Here is a 19,291-nt window from a genome sequence, read left to right as displayed (position 1 = left end):
GAGTTCAAAGCCCAGCAGGTAGAGATGAAACTCAGCAAGTAGCTTGTTGGTGTAGGGGTAAGATTAGGGGGCAAAATATGCTGGGTTCTAATCCCTTCTCATGACTTGGTGATTGACGGGATGGTAACAGGGGTGCGGTAGATTCCCCATCATTTGCAGACTTTATTTACATCAAGACTGGATCTCTTTCAAAAAGATCTGTTCTAGCTTAGCTGGAAGTTATAGGCTTAATACGGGGGAATTCAGTGCCATGTGCTATCCAGGAGGTCAGACTAGCTGATCAGAATGGTCCCATCTGGCCTTAAAATCCATTGCACTAGTTGGGCATGCCCACAGCATTGCCCTTTGTTCTTCCAGGTCTGGGACTCAAAACCGAGCTCTGCCTATCGCACCTTGGTCTAGAGGTGCAGCGTTCTCTGTTATTACACACCCAGGGACCTCACCCGGCTCCGCTGGCTGCTATGAAACCACAACCCCGGCTGTTCCAGGTTTCCCTCTTTGGCACAAAGACTGGCTTTTTTTTTTTTTTTTTTTTTGCTCTATAGTCTCAAGAGAACGTTTGCTGCTGACATTCTCCAAAGGCAGCAGGGGCGTCTCACACCCTTTTCCCCCTTCAGGAGCAGCCCACGGCATAAGTGGTTGCTGACCTGCTCCATTGTCCTGCACACTGTGCCCTGCGTAGGCGAGGCAGGTTCAGCAGCGGCCGGCACCCTCCCCTGTAACTATTGCCTTCTTTAATGACCCTAAAACCCAGCTGTGACACTTGCTGTTTGCTCAGCCCCTGTCATAAGTGACTGGCGCCTTTCCAAAAAGGATTAAAAGCAGGGAGTGAGAAACATAAAAGCTGGTGTAATTATGTGCAAAAAGCCCCTTAATAATTTATAGAGGGAGAGAGTAAATATCTTTGCGTGTTATTCAAGTGTAACTCATTGTCCCGTTTGGCTAATACCCAGAGCGCACGCATCACGGGCTTTATCCAGGAGGCTGTTTTGTCTTTAATACCTTTCATAAATTACTGAATTTATAAAGAGGAAACCAGGTGTCATGTCGCTCCTATAAAGAGCTCGTTAGCTAAAACTAACGAAGGTAGAGACCAACGGCTTCCTCCCCCGGCCTTGTTTTTCTCCCCTCTGGCTGTTACTGCCAGCATTCACGGCATGAGGGAGTCCCAGGGTGAGGAAGGCAAAGGGGTTGCCAAAAAATAAGTCCCAGAGAGTGTGTCTGGCCCAGGCCAGCTGGCTCGGGCCAAGGGGCTGTTTAACTACAGCGGAGACATTCGGGCATGGGCTGCAACCAAGCTTTGGGACCCTCCCACTTCGTAGGGTCCCAGAGCCTGGGTCCCAGCCCAAGCCTGAAAATACTCTGCCGTTAAAGAGCCCCTTAGTCTGAGCCCTGTGAGCCCGAGTCAGCTGGCCTGGGCCAGGTGCAGGTTTTTAATGGCAGTGCAGATATACCCAGAAAGTCTATGGTGGTGGGCTGTACCACAAATCCCTAAAAGAAGGTCCCACTTGAACAGAGGTTTCCTGAGAGCCCTCTGGAGCTGTCTACAGAGTCTGCATGCAGGAGCTAGCTGAGCGAGGGTAATGCTGGGTTAAGGCATCAGTCCATACTAAGGTCAACGTCTGCTGCCATAGACTTCTTGTGTGACCTTGACCAAGTCACGTACATTCCTCTGTACCTCCGTTCTCCATGGATATGATACTTCCTGACTTCACAGCTGTGCTGGAAGGAGGGGTACACTAGCGATTCTGAAAAGCTCTGGTACCACAGAGCACTCGGCTGCTGTTGCTGCAGAATAAAGCCATCACCGGGTGCTGTTTACATTTCTGTTGAGTTATTTAAGAAAACGAGAGGACAAACTGAATCATTGGCATTTTGGCCCACCTGGCTAAACCTCAGTAAAAGGCCCCGGTCAGGCCAGAATCTCTTTGAGTCATTTGTCCTCTTCTGTTTGCTTAAATAATTCAACAGCAAAGTAAATATTCCTTGCTGAGCTCTTATTTCTGAGGCTCTATTGGTGTATTCAGAGTTGAATATATAGTGCATGGAACGGTGTGGGTGCTAAGTGACTTGCCTGTACAATTACCAGCACAGCAAGGCTTCGGTGGGTGGAACTGGTCCCCACACTGCTGTGGGTGTGAAAACGTGTTCACTCCAATACTGTGACAATGGGGAGTGTCACACTGACTCAGTGACAAGCCAAACCTGGAGGTTCCAAAACACATGGCTAGCTGGACAAAGTAGAACCCAAGGGAAGTGGCATTAGAAAGCACATGGCTAGGGGACAATAGTGAATGGTGAACTGATTTGGATATAGAAAGTACCAGCCAAAAGCTTTTATGAGATTCCAAAAAAGCTCCACTAATCTTTTCCCCCCACTCTATTATTTTTCCTCTTCAAGGTAACTCTGGGCAAGAACTGGTCAAGAACTTTATTGAAAAATGCCAATTTATCAAAGCTGAAAGTGTTCACAAAACAGGGTTGGGTTTGATGAATTTCCTGACCCCAAAAAGCATTGTGTAAAAAAAGAGTTTCAAAGTCAAAATATTTTGTTTCGCCATTCCTGAAATGAAAACGTCCAGCTTTTCGGGTTCAAACAACTTTTCGTTTAGCAATGTAAGTGGATTAGACTGAAAAAAGTTACAAAAAGAGACAGAGGTTTTGAACGTTTTGAAACAATTTGATTGATCCAAATGATTTCATTTAGTTGTTTGCGAATACTTTCGAGTTTTGGCTTTTCCTCCCAATGCAAGATGGGAAAATGTCAAACTCCTGAAAATATTAGTGGGCTGGGAAAGCTGTTTTTTGCCCAGCTTTACTCGGAACTTCCTGGCTAGGGGCTGGATCAAACATGCTCAGACAGAAACTCAATGAAAGAACAAAGGGCATATTGCATTGATCACAGCACCTCCAAAAACCCCACACTTTGGGAAGAAAGCCCCTTCTCAAGCCATATTTGCCAGACCCAAGAAGTGCAGGTAGTTTGGATAAAGTCCAGATATGCAGCGCAAACCAAGGTGTCCTGAATTTTCAAACCATTGGAGATTATCACATTGCTTGGTTATGAGTTGATGCAACAAAACCCCATCTGAGTTCCATAATTTCCAAGCAGGATTCTTCTCAGCATTAATGAAGGAGCCTAGAAACTTGTTCCGGATACTAATAGAGACTTACACATAGTGGGTCAAATCTCATGGAATCTCAGTGCAGGCTGAAATTCAATGGGGATGCACATGGGCCGAAGGCAGGATAGGATTTAACCCAGGGATTTTCGCCAGAAGGATTCCGAAACAGGTCAGAAACGTTACAAATGTCATCACAATTAATGTGAGTGTTTGCAATGCTCCCACCAGTCAGAATACGATCCTCCTAATACGTCACAAATAAACCTTGCAGAATACTAGAAAGCCAAACACAGCAGCAGAATCGCCTCCCTCACCACTGAAATGCAGCCACCTCTGGGGCTGAGCAGAGCATAACATGACACCACCCTATGGGACAATAGGAAGTGAGGAATTCAATAACTAGTTGAAACTGCCTGGGGAAGGCAGCAGGAGGCAGAATATAGTTCTCTGTCTCTAGCTGGTTTACATGGCTGCCAAGTACCTCCTACCAGAATTGGAATACAGCCAGGTTTAATGACCCTACTCTTACAAATCTGCCATCAGATCTTTAGTGAGCACAAGTGGTCAGGACTTCATTTGAGGGATGGCGCCTTCAACAGCACAGCACCCTCAATACTCACCCTGGGGGAAAGGCTGAATCTAAGAACCACATCTACTGACCTTGCACCATGGGGACACATATCTTGTTGAGGGGTCTTAGGAGTAGATTATGGACTCCTGGATTGCTTGCAACCCCCAAACTCTCTAGGAGAGATTTCCCAGGGTATTTCCAGTCCCAGAAGAGTTTGGCGTCTGTGATGCATTATTAAAGGGAGACAGGGCATCACAACACAGGGTCTAACAACAGAAGAGGTGTGAGCTACAGAAGAGGTGTGAATGTGAGTCAGTGTGTGGATGTTTGCGTGAGAGACCAAGAGCATTCCTCTGTGCACTCACACATGTAGGCTTGGCCTTCCACACGTAGGCATGTGAGGCAGGGGTTGGGGGGGCCATAGCCCCCCATTTTTGAGAACTTGAACTCAGCAGGGATGGAACACAGGAAGGGGGGCTCAGAAGGCCCAGCCCCCACCTTGTCCCCTGACCAGAGCTGGGTGGCGTAATAGCAGAGCCCCTTCCCTGCTGGCAAGATGGGGGGAAGGCTGGGCCAAATTTGAGTGGTGGTGTGACCCTGTGCACCACGTCACACCGCTGCTCATGCAAATTTGGCTTGGCAGCCCCTCCGTCACGATGGAGAGGCAGCTGGGCTAAATGTGAGGGAGTGGCATTGCACCTGGCACACGGAGTTGCAACACCACTCTGATTTGGCCCCTTGGGCTTGCTTGGTGCCCCTCACTTTTTGCAGCCCTTCCTGTACTCATGCTTCCAGAGGGAGAAATCAACATAGGAGCATGCACCCTGCAGCCTGCATTGACACACAAATACACTCACATACACCCTATCTGTCCCCAGGTGTGCATCCCACCTCCCTCCTCTCATTCACAGGCGCATGTGCCCAAGGACAGGCACCCACAGGCAGGGGGATATACAGAAATCCTTGATTACATTGAGACTAATGAAGCATCTTGTTCTGAGCCTCGAATTTCACAACCCATTAAAGAATCAGTCAAGAATATTAGCAAAAATACAAAAGAAAAACAGCAATAAAAAGCACACACACAAAAGCAACAGATGAGGAAACCAGAGACAACCAAAGATCCCTAGTGCTTTAGTAAAACAAAACAGCTCAGGACATGACCAGCTAACTGCAGGAGAACAAGAACTGCCTCTGATGCTTAAAAGCCCCAAAGCTAGAGCTGACCGGGCACTGCTGTGGGGAAGCTCATGCTGCTGGAGGCCAGCTGGCAATGCCAGGGCACTACTGTATTGGCACTCACAGAAACACCACTGTTTTTTTCTGAATCCAAAGCATTAACAGGGCTGCCCTGTATCTAGTGTCCCTCGAGTACCTGTCATCTAACAGGTGAGCCTGAGTCACTTGATCACTGACTATCCCCTAGGAGGGCCCAGCTGGGCCTTGCAGGTGAGGGAAGAGGAAACTGAAGCTATTGATAATCAATTAACTCCTTCAATTACACAGGCTCAATGAGGCAGCACAAAGTCGGTGTAATGAACAACCTGGCTCCTCCAGGCAGTGATTTTGACTCAATCTTTACAGGTTAGGATCAATTGAGAAAGTATCATCCAATTAGCACCACAGGATGGACACCCTCCCTTTTCTCCTTTCCTCCATGCAGACCCATGTGGCCAAGCTGATCCTTCTCACTGCACTGCAGCATTTTGGGCAATTCCCTCCCTCGCTGTTCCAAGTGATAGTACCAGCAGCAGCAACCCTACTTAGCACTCCACCTCTGGCGCCTCCCTGCCATGGGTCGCAAAGCATTGAGTATTCCTTCTCCACGTTTTATAGCTGGGGAAACCGAGGCACAAACTGGCGCGGGTCAGGCCTGCCTTTTCCAAACTGGAGAGGGTAAAGCCTTCATTTCTCAAATAGGGCTGTGTCAGCAACCAAAATGAATGGCCTCTTGGGAAAAGTCAGGCCCAGGTGATTAGCCCCAGGTCATGTATTGAGGGAGCGGAAGAACTGGGACTAGAACCTCTGCCTTGTGACTCTAGCATATTTGACAGGGTTCCTGGTAAGCTTGAGGGTAGGTGGCTGGAGATGAGGCAGGTGGGAAGGGCGCTTTGCTGCAGCTGATCCATTGGCAGCATGGAGTTAATTTGTTCCCATCGAGTGTTTGTTTATTAACGCTGCTGGGCGTATCATGTTGGCATAAGACTAAGTGTCAGGACGTGTAGAGCTCTTGTGCAGGCATCTGTTTGTTAACTCTGACTTAAATCTAAAGAAATAAAATAAATAAAAATATCCTCCGGACCACACCCCTCCCCAGGAATCCCTTCCATCCCTGGGAGCAAAGGATGGGGTCTGGTGGGACAATGCCATTGCATCAGAACACCGCGCTCACTGCGCTGGCACGTCACGGCACTGAGGTGGAAACCACGTGGGATTGATTCCCAGTTCGTACAGCTTGTTCCTCTTGTGATGTCACAGCAGCCTGGAAAGATATTTCCCTCACCGGCTGAAAAGTTACACTTCAGCATCTCCTCCTGACTTCTGGATTTAGGAGGCTGTGGATCCTCACAACCAGGCTCTATGCGTTAGATCCTACAGGGCCCCCTAAGCCCTAGGCCTGGCCCTACGTGAGCCTTGTGTTAGTTTAGCTCCCTTCCCTTCCTTGACAGGATCATCACATTCCATTCCCCTCTCTACTGTTACCTTGACAAGAGCAGTTCCTTGAAGGAAATGGCCAGGTGCCTTGCTCTGGATTGTATCAGGGAGTCTTATCTCCTCTTTCTAGAGGGCTGCAGCATCAGCTACTCTTTAGAGAAGGAGCCATGTGAACACAATCGTCAAGCAGGGAGCCTGGAAGCAGGGGGAAGCAGCCAACTGGGATCTACTGGTTTCTCCCGTTGCTTGCATGTGGAGTGTCCCAGTTACAGGGACACTTGATCATAGCCAGCAGGAGAGGGGGAGAAATACAGGAGAAGAGGGAGAGGGAAGGGAAATGAGGCGGGAGATGGAAGCTCGGCTCTTGCTGGTGATTTCCCCCAGGAAGGTGGGCTCCCCTGTCCCACACTGCCAAAGCCCGTGTTCTGCATCTGCCAGCACACAGGGGTCAGCACTGGGGGAGCAAGGTGCTGAGCCCCATGGGGATCTGCGAGGAAGACGGGTCCATCACAGCAAGGCAGGTGTGATCAGCCTCACCAGTGTTAATCGGAGCACAGGAAGGCAGCTCTTGCTGCTACGCTGCTGTAACTCATGCCTCAGCCCTGCCTGCTCAGACTCCCCTCAGCGAGGAAAGGCCGTGTTTCACCGAGCATCAGTGGAGCTGGGTGTACAATTCGCTGCTCTAGGAGAGGCAGTTTCAAACACCTGCCCATCACAGGCATGAGGGGATGAAGTAAGTGGCACAGGCTGGGTCAGTGTCCTATCTTCCCTCCTTTGTCTCTGCCAGATCCAGGGGCAGCCTTTCCCCTCCCCACCTTCTGGAAGGAAACACAGGTCTGATATCCAAGGTGGAGCTCTTCCCAGGATGCTTGGGCCAGCAAAGTAGCCATCCCTCGCTCGCCTGGCCCACCTCCCATGGGCACCCTCCTCCGCTGTGAGGACTTTAGCCAGCGTGCTCAGTGCTTTCTGGGAAACCAGGTCCCCAAAGGCCGGCTGGCCTAGTTATTAGACATCGTCAGCAAGGGGAGGGGATGTGGGAGCAGCGCAGAGCGGGCAAGGGAGGGAATGGGGATTTCAGCTCAGATGCTTGTGGCTTCCCCCTCCCCACAGACACAGTGGGAGCTGGGGGGGTTCTACACACTGTGGCCTGGGGTGCGGCGGTTGGTGTGTATGGGGGGCGGGTTTGAGGGAGAGGCATAGATTCCCCATTCCCACCCCAGTGCTCGTGGTTTCAGAAGATTCCCCCCAATTCTCTCTGCTTTACACCCAGTGTGGGAGCTGCTGCTCTTCCAGCTGAGCTGGCTGGGACTCAATTCCAGGCATGTCAATGCGGCTCCTTAATCAGCCAGAAGGGGGCACTGGCGAGCAAGGCGAGGCATTACCCACCCCCTACTGAGGAGCTGAGCGCTTCCTCCACAGGGCTCCCCACAACCAGCTTCCCTCACGGTGCCATTCGCCCCAGTGCGGGGGCCCCACAGAGCTCAGTGACACTCAGAGAGACGTGGGGTCGCCCCGGGATGGCGGTGGAGTCACACAATGCAGCTAAGTGTGGAGTCTGGCCCAGTGCCTGCTGCACATCTTCTTACATTATCACAGGCAATATTTCCTCCCTGCATCCTCCTAGCGAACCGAGCCCTAATGCGTGGCACTTCACGTCCTGCCGCCACCTGCCTGCCTCATCCTGGGTCACGGGTGACATGATCCCAGTGCTAACAGTGGTGGCAGCTTGCAAGCCTGCTACTTTCTTCTGCCGTCACACACTGATCTCATTTCTTTCCAAACAACTAGTGCCCACCCAATGTCAGCCACCTCTTCAGCTAGCCCCTAGCATTCCCTGTTCCGGAGAGATGCGCCCCACACACTGCTCTCCTACCTCCCCAAGTGGCAGCACAGCACCACTTTCCTCTGAGTTACCCCACCAATGGCCTGTGGAGAATTTAGTGCTAAGCATCTCCGCGTACCCAGCACCAGCCTTCCCCCCGCCCCACACTCAGTGTGCTCCAGGCAACAGCTCCCTCCCCCACCCCACCCTGTGATGGGTAAATACCCTCACTGGTATGAAACCCTGAATCTCGGATGCTCACAGCATCTTCTCCCCTCACCACCACTAGGGCAGGAATGGCACAGCTCAGCGCTGTTTCATCATCCATAAGCTGCTGCCCCACAGATGGGGGTCGCTACTTCCACAAAACCTTCGAGGCAGTCAGGTTCTGAAGGAAGGAGAGAGAGGAAGAGGGTAGTGTGAGGAAGGAGTGTCAGGTACTGAGAGGAAGAGGGTGGTGTGAGGAAGGTGAGTTGGGTACTGAAGAAAGGAGAGAGAAGGCAGAGCCAGATACATGGAAGGAAACTCCATATGAGGAACCAAACTTGGGTGAAGCAGTTAGAGAGGAAAAGGAAGGAGATCTCATTGTGAGGAAAATTATGGAACGGAGAAAACCGAAGAGGAAAAGAAAGAGGAAGGTGTGAGGAAGGAGACCACTCACCGCTCCCTATGAAGAAGGAAGTGCAAGTACTGAGGAAGTTATGAAGGAGGAGAGTCAGGTGCGTAGGTGGCCAGCAAGGAAGAGGACAATGTGAGAAAGGTGACCTGCTTTATGAGCAGGGAACCTAGAAATCTGTTTGCCGCAAAAAAAAAAAGTGGAATTTATGGGGTTTTTTTGTTTTTACAGAGAATCCTATTTATCCAAGACTCCATTATCTAGTTCTCCGTATTAACCGAACCAGGGCTGAGAGCCAAAGTCCTGGCACCGGGGCTCTCAGCTGGAGCTGCCCAGGGCTGTCAGCCCAAGCCCTGTCACCCAGGGCTGTCAGCCCTGGTTCGGTTAATACAGTTAATATGGAAGTTTAGAACTCTGTTTATCTACTGTACATCAGTAAAACACTGTCTTCAACTGATACCTGTGTATATCGTGGCTAGGGAATCTACAGTTCAGAGTTTCGTTTTAATCACGGAAAAAACACAGATTCATATGTTTTTTTATTGGAGAATTTTGGTTTTTTATCATGGAAAACTAGGCTCCTTGTTTATGAGTAAGGAAATGCAGAGAGGAGGTCACAGGAGAGGAAGAAGAAAGGCCAGGGTAGAGGATTTCTGTGATGAGGAAGACAATGCAGATGCTTAGGCCAGGTACCAAGACGGGCGAGGATTGCCCCTAAAATGCTTACACCCCCCAGGAAAAGTAGTTCCTTCCAAGACTCTCTGATGCTGCACTGGATTTGATTCAGAGGGGATTTACATACTAAAAAGCTGCCAGCAGAGCAAAGAAACCCCACGACTATTTTGGGTCTTGAAGCTGAAGACTATATTTCAAATCCGCTAATCAGGCGAGAGTACAGTGAACTCGTCAAGAGACAAGGTGTGGGAGAGAGGGGAGAATCTTCCTGAATGGAAACAGAGATGATCAGTGGGTGAACAATTACGTGGAAGGGCAATACATCCACATGTACAAATTCTGTGGGGCTTTGAGTGAGTAATTATAAAGCATTTTGTGTTGCAAAAATTTAGGGTTCATATAAATGAGAGACTGAGAGCATTTCTTAGTGCTAGAAATAGCCTGAACAGAGCCTGGGCAAACCTACCTAGCTAACTCAGACAACACACCTTGATCCTGACCTGCAGCATTTCTGGCTACGCCAATCTCGTTTTGGCCCAATACCTCTGCCAGTGTACCTGACTCCTGCCCAGAGCCGTCCCTGCTCATTGAGTGCCAGACCCAAATGCACCTCCATCCTGACCTGCAGCTCCCTCTGCCTTTGCTGAGCAGAGAACGACAATCCGGCCGGATGGAAAATTCCGAACAGGAGCTGTTGGTCCCAGAATTTTGAGGCTGACTTCTGATACTGACTTATAGCAAAAGGATTTGGAAGAGAAGGAATTTCTAAGGCATCATTTCCGTGATGGAGTTGTCCTGATTCCAGACCTTGGTCTAGCTGAACTGGGGCAAGTCCCCTAATGTAGACAGAGTAAAGCTGCTACTTGCACTAATGGAGTTATCTGAAACCAGGGGAACCTGCCTGGCGCAAATGGCCGCTTCCCTGTTTACTTTAGGGGTGCACACTACTGCAGCTACACCAGTGGTTGGCTGATCGATGGCTGGTCTAAGGCAAATCCCCAAGACAAGGCCTAAAACACCGGCTAGTGTCTTTGCCACGCCTTCAGATTCTACTTGTAGTCTAGCTGCTCAAGGCACTGCAGCCCGCCCTGGCCCCCACACTGGGAGAAGGCAGAGTTCCCCATGTGACTAGAAGGGCAGGCAGGAACTCCGACAACTACATGTGTTGCTAAATGGAGAGGAATGTTAAAAATCTAGTGATCGAAATAAAAGTGGGCTCGAGTCGGAGCTATAACCCAGATTTACCAAAAAGCTCAGCAGATTGGTTGCGTGTTGGGAGCTGAGCAAAATCTGGCCCTTATTTAGAGTCCTAAATGGAAGCTGAGCAGTTTGGAAAATCTGGCCCCAGTGACAGGTGCTGAGCACTTGATGTTCTAGCCACGGAAGGGTCTGATCCTGTGGCACTCTGAGCGCCCAGACGTCACACTGACTTTTCACTGAGATCGGCAGGTGTTGAGCACCACTCAGAATCAGGCCTCACATGAAGATACTGGCCATTTGGGGGTCCATCCTTAACCCAAATCCTGGGATGGTGCGTGGGTTCCAAACCGTTCAGAGGACTCAGTTATCCTTCCTGTCTACAGCCTGTTCAGCTGCCTCCCCGGCTCTGTCCCCAGGGTAGTTCTACTATTTAAAAACATACGGGAGGGGGTGGGCGGTGGCTGTGTTTTTCCCAGGGATGTTCAGAGTTAAAACAGAGCACAGCTGCCTTCACGAGAGCGGAGAAAGGGAGGAGCCCCCCCACCTTGTTATGACTATTAAGATGAAAAAATATGACAGCTGCAGCATCCAGTCATTTTTTAAAAGTGATGTCTCCGCCTGAAAGAGCACTTTAAACACAGAGAAATTTCCTAGGAAATTGCATGATCCGTCAAAACCCCCATGCATTCCCCGACCGCTGGTAGAGAAACATAGTCTAAACAGCCTGGCTCCAGCAGCTACAGCCCTCAATCGGGGGGTAGGCAAAGCGGTAGGCTGGGAGACAAGGCCAAGAGCTCAAGAGTTGGGAGAAAGGGGGACAGGGCTGCAGGGGAGGAGGGGAACTAGGGTGACCAGATAGCAAGTGTGAAAAAATCGGGACAGGGGGTGGGGGATAATAGGAGCCTATATAGGAAAAAACCCCAAATATTGGGACTGTCCCTATAAAATCGGGACATCTGGTCACCCTAAGGGGAACGGAGCTAGAAAGAAATTACACAGAAGAGCTCAAAGCCAAGGCTTGGACCAACCCCTAGCTTGGGTGGGAAGGGACATCATGTGCCTTCCTGCTGGCTGCTATAGAGAGCAGCAGGTAGAGGGCATCTGGCATTGTGCGATGGCTGCAGTGAGGGTCAGCCATGCAGGCGTTCTGTGACAGTCTCTCTGGCCTGCTGGATTTTGTGTAGTGCATGTAGAAGCAGCCTGAGAGCACAAAGGATGATTTGGGCAATACATTCCCTCAGACAGGCAGAGGAGTGTTTATCCATGTCCTTGGAACTAACAATCAGAACTGCACCATCTAAACCCGGCGAGGGGCCCTAACAACCAATGAATCATACGCTGATGCAGTGATCTTTGAACGCTCTCACACGGGGAACATGTTCACTCAGGGCTCAGCCACCACTTAGCCACCAGCCCAGGCCCAGGGGCAGATGGGGAAGCAAAGCATGATTTGGAGAGTTACAATCTGCTTCCTGGCCTCCGTCCTGCCCAGCACTGGGCCCACACCTAGCAGAGCATCACCTTGCCTACCTGTGTGCTGAGGGGTTGGAGCCAGCCCTGCCCCCTTCTGCTCACCTGTGCAAAGCTTGGGAGAGGGAACCAAGTGAATCTATGTAATTTGCTTCCCTGCTCACAGCACAGCCTGAGCTGGGCAAAAAGGAGTAAAGAGGCACCGTGTGCCCTCTCGCTGCCCTGTACCAGTGTGAGAGCTTGGCCCTCAGCCAGCCAACAGCATCAAACACTCCTACGCTGGTAACAGATGGTCACTAAGCCAGAGCAGCGAAAAACATGGATGGACACGCAGCCAGGTAAGACGGCAGCCCTACATATTCTGTGACAGGCCTGGATTCTTTCAGAAAGCCATCGCCCTCCAGACCCCATAAGCAACAGACCAGCATGTCTGAAATCAACCTTGCCCGCTGCTGTGAATGGCTTCTCCAGGGAAGTGAGCCTGGATATTCTATAGGGGAACTCTGATAGCATCTCTGGCATTGTATCATATCCAGTCACTGCATGCCTGGGGTACAGCCCATGTCCTAGCTGGCCTCTGCATAGAAATACCTTGCTTCCAACCTAATGATCTGCACCCCCTTTAATAGGACAGAGGGATGGTCATAGCAACCACAATGAATCCAGTGAAGGTTTGCCCCCCCAGCATCTTTCACCCAAAGTGCTTTGCAACCATTTAGTTAACACCCCTTTGAAGTAAATAAAGTATTATTATCCCCACTTTAGAGATGGGCAAACTGAGGCACAGAGAGGCTGTGACTTAGTGTGTACCAGAGTTAGGAATTGAACCCCAATCCCTGGCTCCTGTTTAAACCACTAGACCACACTGACTCCTAGAAACAAACAGTACCTTCTCCCTCTGTAAATGCTCCGTACTGTTCCTGCTGCAAGCAGAGGGGGTTGCAGTTTGAGATACAGGGGCTGAGTGAGCTGGGGAGGTTTCCCATGTCTCTTCATGCTGTTTCTGCTTTTCTTTATCTGCCTAATCACGCTGGGCAATGCTGAGACCTTTTCTCATTAAATCATCCAAACCAACCAATGCAGCTTGCAGCTGAGGTCTGAAAAAAGCTTCTGTTACTAGTCCTCCCAGCCTGGCTGCCAGCCAGTTGGCTTCCAGGTGGGAAGGGCGTGGAGTTGTGCTGCTGGCTCTTTTAACTTCTGTTTTCCTTTGCAGTGGGGAGGCAAAAGGGGGTTGCACTTCTCTTCTGGTCTCCAAAAACCATCTAGTTCTGCCCCAAGAGGGACAGGAAAAGTACCAGAAGTGGGTGACTTGAGTGCAAAGCTTTCAGGAAGGGTGGGGATAGAGGCTGTACTGTATGGAGGAGGAAGCTGGTTTCATTTACAGCCAGGCAGGTTGAGGCATCTGAGATTATTCCCAGCTCTTTTCTTGTTTGGCCGACTTACTCTAAGACTATTAGTGGATTAACTGAAGTTCTTATAGTGCCAGAACACCGTCTTTATGGGGGTTTTAGCAATGCACAAGGGGAGTTTTCCGGTTACCCATGAGCAAGTCAGCAGCTGGGATAACTTGTCGGATGAGTAACAGGAGACATGCATTTGTGGCACTGCCCACTATCTCTGAAGGGTCAGGGTGCCAGAGAAAACAGGATGCTGGCCAGTCAATTCATTCTTGCCCTCCATCTCTCTCCAAGAAAGTAACCCTTGGAGGGGTTCTCCTCACTAAATATGCTTCCCCGTCCTCTGAGGCCACATCTGCTGCCCTTCCTAAGAGCAAACCCAGCTGATCCAGTAGATCTGTGAGCTCACAGCACCCTGATCTTGGACATAGGAAGTGAGTATCGGTGCCAACTTGCGCATGGGGTGGAAATTTCCCAACGCTGGCCAGGCCTGGGTGCTTTCCCCAAGAGAGACGCAGCATAAAATAACTGCAGATAAAGGATTGAATAGGATATTGGAGAGGAGCAGGGGGTTTGCAACATCCATAAATAGCTGCCTTTGCAATGCTGCTTAACTCCTTGCTCATTCTCTCCTGAAGTGTGGACCCAAAGGGACAGGTGCTCATCTTTGCACCAGGGTGGGTGTGAGTATTTTCGAACCAATCCGGATGCACTTGGGCTGGGTAATTTTTTTCTTTGTTTGTTTCACCTGGAATCTTTTTTTGAATGCAAAAGCACAATCAATGTTTCTCAACTCCCACCCCCTCCGCTGCTAGCCAAATAGTGCCAGGCGAGATCCAGCTGGAAGGAGGGAGGGGATGTTCCACGCAGTAACAGAGGGGAAGATTACGGCCGCGCGAAAAGCTTTTCACTAGTGAGAGCATTCGCGCATCCCCAGTTGCAGGGTTTGAAGGCGGTGCGGTTGGGATGCAGAGCATGTGTGCGATGCATGGGTGGGAAAAGGCCAGTGTGGTTCTGACAAGCCCACAGCAAGAGCAAGTGGGGGAGGAACAGGGCCTAGGCTCGAGATACAGGATTGCTTGTGGAAAGAGAGAGCAAGGGGCTAGCTCTTACTGCAAGCAGTGAACCATGCAGACACTCAACCGTCCCAGGAAACAAGAAATGGGGGGCAAAGAGAACCATCATACTCTCCTGGGCTGAAATTCCTTTGGGTCATCTGAGGGAGAGCACGTGGGTGGCTAAGCCAGAGGGTATATCAGACAGTGCTTAGGGAAGGCCTCTCTAGCGAGGGGACTGGTGTCTCCATGGTTTCTTGAAAGTGGAAGTGTGTGTATGTGGCTTCCACTAAAGGCCCGTGGATTTGCTCTCCCTTTTGTTCTGTGTGAATGGAGAGGTCAGTATTTATGCCAGATCTAGGGTTTCTGGGATCTCCGGTGTTTCCGGTGTTCCTACACCAATGGTGCAAGCAGAGGCCAGATCTTCAGCTGGTAGAGATGGCCATAGCTCCTTTCAAGTCAACACACTAATTTGCAGCAGCTGAGGAACTGGCCCCAGACTTCCTCCACACTGCAGTGTGCCCTGGTGCAATGAAAAATAAGTTGGATACAATTGCTGGTCAAGGGAAGAAAATGGCCCAATTCCATTCAGGTACAACTCAATTAAAGCCAATAGGCCTCACTCCGCTCTCATTTATACTGGTTTTTTGCTGGGGCAATTCCATTGGCTTCAATAGAGATACTCCTGATTTGCGCCACTGTTAAGTGTAAGCTGAATCAAGCCTGCCCAATCTGGGTGAGTGACTCTGAGAAGGGATTCCCCTCTCCCTCCGAAGGAGTTCAGCCTGCCTCTGTTATGGGGGACTGGCTTCCATGGTTACTAGCTTTGTAGTTCAAGGCAGGGTTGTTAACAAGTTTAACAAAGAGCCTGAGTCAAGGTGAGAAGTAGAGTGGGACCGAGGAAAAGAAACCAGATACCATTTGGGAAAGAATTCCTCTCTCGAATGGTGCTGGTATAATTAACCGGGATGGGCGTTATGAGCAATACCATCTCTGCTTTCAAACACATCATTAGCTTTCCAGTTTAAGGTAGGTTTTAAAAAAATTTCCCTCTTTCAATTTCTGATAAGAAAGCTCTCCAGTCTGCGATGCTGGGATACATCACTGATCACATCCAATTTCACTCAGCAGCGGGGAAGATGTTCCGTGTGCTGATCTCTCCCCACTCCACCCCATGCCCCTGTTCCTCTCCCCCGATTCATGTTTTTTCCTCCTTGGAGCTATAATACCCAACAGCAGCAGGCTGGAGTCACTCAGCAAGGGGCAAACACAAAAATGACACCAGTTTACCCCCGTTCTTCTCTCCTGCAAGAGCCTGGGGGAGAGCAGCTGCCTTTGTGTCCCACAGCCTTTGATAGCAAAGGAGTTTTAAGGATGATTGTTGCTGAAACCTATACACATCCTACCAGAGCATTAAAAAAAGTAGACTAATGGGGGAATATCCAAAGCCCACTGAAATTAATAGGTGTCCTTCTATTGACTTCTCTGGGCTATGGATCAGGTGCTAGGAAATCCATACAGCATGAAAGCTGCAGGGAGATTCTAAGATTTGTGCCATTGGCCCTGCTGTCTATAGAGATGGTCTAGTGGTCAGGCTAGTAGCCTGAGATGAGAGAAATCAAGGTTCAATTCCCTTCTCCACCACAAACTTCCTAAGTGACCTTCAGCAAGTCACTTAGGGCTTGCTTACACAAACCCTTAAGCTGGGGCGTAAATTCAGCCTGCTGTGTGGACCCTGCGGCTGTGGACTAAAAGCTCCATAGTGCACTCTTAATCCCCACATGTAGAGCACTATGAAGCTTTCAGCACACAACAGGCTTGATTGACTCCCCAGCCTGCTACAAACTAAGTGTTCATGCAGACAAGCCCTTCATGCCTCAGTCCCTCATCTGTAAAATGGGGATAGCAGCTCTGCCTGACCTCACAGGGTTGTTATGAGGATAATTATGTGAATAGTTGTGAGGTGCTCAGGTATTACAGTAACAGGGCCTATATAAGTCCCCTAAATAGACAACTGGCCAGTCCTTGCTCCCCACAGGGCGATGGATGCTGTGGGAAGAGGGCTCGACACACTCATACAAGAGTCCATCTTGGGCCTCTCTGCTCACTACAGAGTCAGTTCTGGGTATTTCTACTATGGGCAGTATCTCTATCTACCCCTCCCATCACTGGAGCGCCTGGGCACTGCACAAACATTAACAAACATGTCCTCTGAGGCCTGGGAGTATGCTTAGCCTCACTTTTCAGATGGGAACCCCGAGAGATTAAGTGATGGTGCATAAAGCACACAGGGAGTTCATGGCAGAGCAGGGAATTGATCCCACACCTCCTGAGCCCTACCCCAATGCCTTACGCACCAGGCCAGCTTCCATGCAACATAATGGATTCTACCCCTCAAATGTTATCATGATCTGGGCATCTGTGGTGCCAGCCTGCCCTTGTGCTGCTTCTTCCTTCATGGTGGAAAGGAGCTTCTGGTACTTGGCACAAAGAGTAGATAGGACTGCTCAAGGCCTAAGAGCTTTTGTTCTAGAAATTGAACTTGATGGAGTGTTTCACCGGAAAATGATAGCAACTTGCGGTACCTCAAGAGCCAATTATTTCCCCCCTATTGGAAGTGACTGAATTTCTCCCTCAGCGATACTAGTAATGTCACTGACACCAATAGCTGCCTTATGGAAAGGAAAAAAACTCCTTATCTACAGGAATTAAATCTCTCTGTATCTGCCCCCTAACCAAGCCCCCTTTTTCCTCTATGCTTTCCTGTCCCTCTCCTGCTCTTTTACACAATGTGTTTATCAGAAGAGCTGAACAAATAATGCACAGAAGTCAATTTATCTGAAGAGTTTACCCTCTTTTTCCGGTCATAGAATATCCGTGAGCAGATTGTGATTTCCTCCCATGTAAGTCTTTATCAAATCAGAGTTTTTCCCTGAATAAGACTGCGTTTTCTACGGGTGGATAGTCTAAACTTGAGTCAAGTGACTTCATGCGGCTACTGGCCACACAATCATTATTTGTATTACGGTGGTGCCTAGAGCCCCTGTTCAAATTGGGACCCCATTGTGCTAGGCACTGTCCATACAAAGACAGACAGAGGGTGAAAGGAAGGAAGGATTGTCCCCATTTTACAGATGGGAAACTGAGGCACAAGGAAATTAAGGCCCCAGTCCTTCAAGCTGTTAAACGCTCAGACCCCAGTCTAGCAAACCACTTAAGCGCATGACCAACCTGACATACAGGAGTGGTCCCAGTGACACTATTCACATGTTCAAGTGCTGTGATGAACTGGAGTCAGAGTGCTCGCTACTTACAGGATTTATCCCTAGATCATTTGTCTGAGATCATCCATGGAGCCTGCAGCTGAGACAGGAACTGACCCGAGGTCTCCTGACTACTAATGAAAGATCTTAACCACAAGGTCATCCTTGCTCTCTCAGTAGACGTCACATGGTATGGTTCCCATTTCCTCATCAGATGAGCACAAACTCTGAAATTCACTTCCCCATGTACTCTCCACGAGCATTTTCACCAGTGAATCGGAGAGAACACCAATACGGTTGCACTGGTGCTCTCTGAAGGAGAGAACCAAGACAGATTCCTTTGGGGATGGGATAATGGCTTAGATGCGTCTCCCTTTTCGAAAGGTTAATTTAATCCCCGGGAAAAAAAAGGTCTTAATATATGTAATTAGCACTTACATAGTGCTTTACATTTTCAGAGCGCTGTACAAACATTAACTAATCAACGATCACAAGGCCCCGCGAGGTAGGGAAGCGCCATTATCCTCATTTGACAGAGAAGGTGACTCAAGCCCAAAGAGGTTACTGTAAGTCACACAAGTCAGAGGTGCAGCCAGAATTAGGACCTGGGAGCAACTATTCCTAAGTTTAGGCTCAGCCCACTAGATCACAGTGTTTCTTGAGTGATACCCGTAGGCATCAAGCAATTCAGATCTGTCTAGCTGCTGGGGTTGGGGGGGAGAATCTACAACAACCAACTCCATACCAGCGACCATGCTTCATGCCCTGTCCCCCAATTCCCCCACCCGGCTGCCCTTAGCCAGCAAGCTGAGTGGAAAGGACACATATTCTTCACAGACTCATCCCTATGGTCAGAGAGATATGCCAGGCAACACAGAAAACTTGTAGGGTCATGGATAGTTCTACTTGGTCCTGGAGACTGGATCAGGGATGCACTGGGATCATATTAACCTATCTTGCCTTTCAGAGGCAGGCCAGTGACTGGGAGATTCTCAGACCTACCGCTCAGTGGGATTATGCTACTTCCCAAGAGCCTATTCACAGTAAGATTCAGAAAAGCTTAGGCCAAAATTATTGATTTTGGGTACCTATATTTCTTGGTGTCCAACCTGGCCACCTTGAGCCTGATTTTCAGAGGTCCTGGCTCCTCCAGATCCCATTGTCGTCTCTCAAGAGGGGCACTCAAAAATCCAAGCATCCAAAACTAACAGCCACTTTTTAAAATGCTAGCCCTCCTGTCTGTTAACTAGCTATGTATTATTCCGGGAACTCATCTTTACTGAGGATCCAATTAACACCAAAGAAGTGATGGTGATAGAAAGCTCATTCCATCATGAGTTTGAGATGTATGCTGCACCAGCCGTTTCCAGACAAGCCACAACACAAACCTTATACTGGTAGCAGCACCCCCATCCCAACAGGAATGACCTTTGTCCCACTTC

General features: G+C 49.5%; 1 protein-coding gene across 3 annotated transcripts in view; it reads right to left on the bottom strand.

Moving 5' to 3' along the window:
* The window catches only part of LINGO1 (leucine rich repeat and Ig domain containing 1), a 467,217-nt gene that overhangs the window by 76,254 nt on the left and 371,672 nt on the right, over positions 1-19,291 (bottom strand). The window contains exon 1 of one of the 3 annotated variants that reach the window (XM_034784387.1): positions 13,024-13,045. The exons of the other annotated variants lie outside the window; for them this stretch is intronic. The gene's annotated coding sequence lies outside the window, so the exon portion shown is untranslated. Of the gene's footprint in view, positions 1-13,023; positions 13,046-19,291 lie in introns of those variants that run through there. 3 annotated transcript variants of the gene reach the window in all.

The sequence above is a fragment of the Trachemys scripta genome, chromosome 10 (genome assembly GCF_013100865.1).
Source record: "Trachemys scripta elegans isolate TJP31775 chromosome 10, CAS_Tse_1.0, whole genome shotgun sequence".
NCBI classification, from domain to species: domain Eukaryota; kingdom Metazoa; phylum Chordata; order Testudines; family Emydidae; genus Trachemys; species Trachemys scripta.
This window is presented reverse-complemented; position numbering and strand designations above follow the sequence as displayed.